The 2,500-nt window shown below is 40.0% G+C and overlaps 4 non-coding genes across 4 annotated transcripts; all 4 read left to right on the top strand.

Annotated features, from left to right (window-relative positions):
- Window positions 1-138: 138 nt before the first annotated feature.
- LOC128001294 (5S ribosomal RNA) lies at window positions 139-257 on the top strand. The gene has a single exon (XR_008174064.1). It is a non-coding gene; the product is annotated as a 5S ribosomal RNA (ribosomal RNA).
- Window positions 258-768: 511 nt separating this feature from the next.
- Window positions 769-887, top strand: LOC128001305 (5S ribosomal RNA). Its single transcript, XR_008174075.1, has one exon. It is a non-coding gene; the product is annotated as a 5S ribosomal RNA (ribosomal RNA).
- A 514-nt stretch (window positions 888-1,401) lies between these two features.
- On the top strand, window positions 1,402-1,520 carry LOC128006163 (5S ribosomal RNA). Its single transcript, XR_008178793.1, has one exon. It is a non-coding gene; the product is annotated as a 5S ribosomal RNA (ribosomal RNA).
- A 511-nt stretch (window positions 1,521-2,031) lies between these two features.
- LOC128001316 (5S ribosomal RNA) lies at window positions 2,032-2,150 on the top strand. The gene has a single exon (XR_008174086.1). It is a non-coding gene; the product is annotated as a 5S ribosomal RNA (ribosomal RNA).
- Window positions 2,151-2,500: the final 350 nt, after the last annotated feature.

The following is a 2,500-nucleotide window of genomic DNA, read 5'->3' on the forward strand; positions in this document are numbered from 1 at the left end:
GTATGGTTAGCACTTTGATGAGAGACTGCCTAGGAATACCAGGTGCTTTAAGCTTTTGGGTTTTCTTTCCTACTTATATAATGTACTGGCGATTAGATTGGCTGGTCTTTAAATAGCCCTCTCTTTGCAGCAGTCTTTGCTTACGGCCATACCAACCTGGCTATGCCCGATCTCGTCTGATCTCGGAAGCTAAGCAGGTTTGGGCCTGGTTAGTACTTGGATGGGAGACCGCCTGGGAATACCAGGTGCTGTAAGCTTTTTGGACATTTTTCACTTAGTATATAATAATTTTGCCAAAAAATAGAGTCAATGCCCGATCTCTGAATATTAGCAGGTTTGGGCCTGGTTAGTACATGGATGGGAGACTGCCTGGGAATACCAGGTGCTTTAATCTGTTTGAAAAATTTCACGAATTATATAATAATCTTTCATTAAAAAAAAAAAAAAAAAAAAATAGAGTCAATGCCCGATCTCTGAATATTAACAGGTTTGGGCCTGGTTAGTACATGGATGGGAGACTGCCTGGGAATACCAGGTGCTGTAAGCTTTTTGGACATTTTTCACTTAGTATATAATAATTTTGCCAAAAAATAGAGTCAATGCCCGATCTCTGAATCTTAGCAGGTTTAGGTATGGTTAGCACTTTGATGAGAGACTGCCTAGGAATACCAGGTGCTTTAAGCTTTTGGGTTTTCTTTCTTACTTATATAATGTACTGGCGATTAGATTGGCTGGTCTTTAAATAGCCCTCTCTTTGCTGCTGTCTTCGCTTACGGCCATACCAACCTGGCTATGCCCGATCTCGTCTGATCTCGGAAGCTAAGCAGGTTTGGGCCTGGTTAGTACTTGGATGGGAGACCGCCTGGGAATACCAGGTGCTGTAAGCTTTTTGGACATTTTTCACTTAGTATATAATAATTTTGCCAAAAAATAGAGTCAATGCCCGATCTCTGAATATTAACAGGTTTGGGCCTGGTTAGTACATGGATGGGAGACTGCCTGGGAATACCAGGTGCTGTAAGCTTTTTGGACATTTTTCACTTAGTATATAATAATTTTGCCAAAAAATAGAGTCAATGCCCGATCTCTGAATCTTAGCAGGTTTAGGTCTGGTTAGCACTTTGATGAGAGACTGCCTGGGAATACCAGGTGCTTTAATCTCTTTAAAAAATTTCACGAATTATATAATAATCTTTCATTTAAAAAAAAAAAAAAAAAAAAAAATAGAGTCAATGCCCGATCTCTGAATCTTAGCAGGTTTAGGTATGGTTAGCACTTTGATGAGAGACTGCCTAGGAATACCAGGTGCTATAAGCTTTTGGGTTTTCTTTCCTACTTATATAATGTACTGGCGATTAGATTGGCTGGTCTTTAAATAGCCCTCTCTTTGCTGCTGTCTTCGCTTACGGCCATACCAACCTGGCTATGCCCGATCTCGTCTGATCTCGGAAGCTAAGCAGGTTTGGGCCTGGTTAGTACATGGATGGGAGACTGCCTGGGAATACCAGGTGCTTTAATCTGTTTGAAAAATTTCACGAATTATATAATAATCTTTCATTAAAAAAAAAAAAAAAAAAAAATAGAGTCAATGCCCGATCTCTGAATATTAGCAGGTTTGGGCCTGGTTAGTACATGGATGGGAGACTGCCTGGGAATACCAGGTGCTGTAAGCTTTTTGGACATTTTTCACTTAGTATATAATAATTTTGCCAAAAAATAGAGTCAATGCCCGATCTCTGAATATTAACAAGTTTGGGCCTGGTTAGTACATGGATGGGAGACTGCCTGGGAATACCAGGTGCTGTAAGCTTTTTGGACATTTTTCACTTAGTATATAATAATTTTGCCAAAAAATAGAGTCAATGCCCGATCTCTGAATCTTAGCAGGTTTAGGTATGGTTAGCACTTTGATGAGAGACTGCCTAGGAATACCAGGTGCTTTAAGCTTTTGGGTTTTCTTTCTTACTTATATAATGTACTGGCGATTAGATTGGCTGGTCTTTAAATAGCCCTCTCTTTGCTGCTGTCTTCGCTTACGGCCATACCAACCTGGCTATGCCCGATCTCGTCTGATCTCGGAAGCTAAGCAGGTTTGGGCCTGGTTAGTACTTGGATGGGAGACCGCCTGGGAATACCAGGTGCTGTAAGCTTTTTGGACATTTTTCACTTAGTATATAATAATTTTGCCAAAAAATAGAGTCAATGCCCGATCTCTGAATATTAACAGGTTTGGGCCTGGTTAGTACATGGATGGGAGACTGCCTGGGAATACCAGGTGCTGTAAGCTTTTTGGACATTTTTCACTTAGTATATAATAATTTTGCCAAAAAATAGAGTCAATGCCCGATCTCTGAATCTTAGCAGGTTTAGGTCTGGTTAGCACTTTGATGAGAGACTGCCTGGGAATACCAGGTGCTTTAATCTCTTTGGAAAATTTCACGAATTATATAATAATCTTTCATTTAAAAAAAAAAAAAAAAAAAAGAGTCAATGCCCGATC

The sequence above is a fragment of the Carassius gibelio genome, chromosome B22 (genome assembly GCF_023724105.1).
Source record: "Carassius gibelio isolate Cgi1373 ecotype wild population from Czech Republic chromosome B22, carGib1.2-hapl.c, whole genome shotgun sequence".
NCBI lineage: Eukaryota > Metazoa > Chordata > Actinopteri > Cypriniformes > Cyprinidae > Carassius > Carassius gibelio.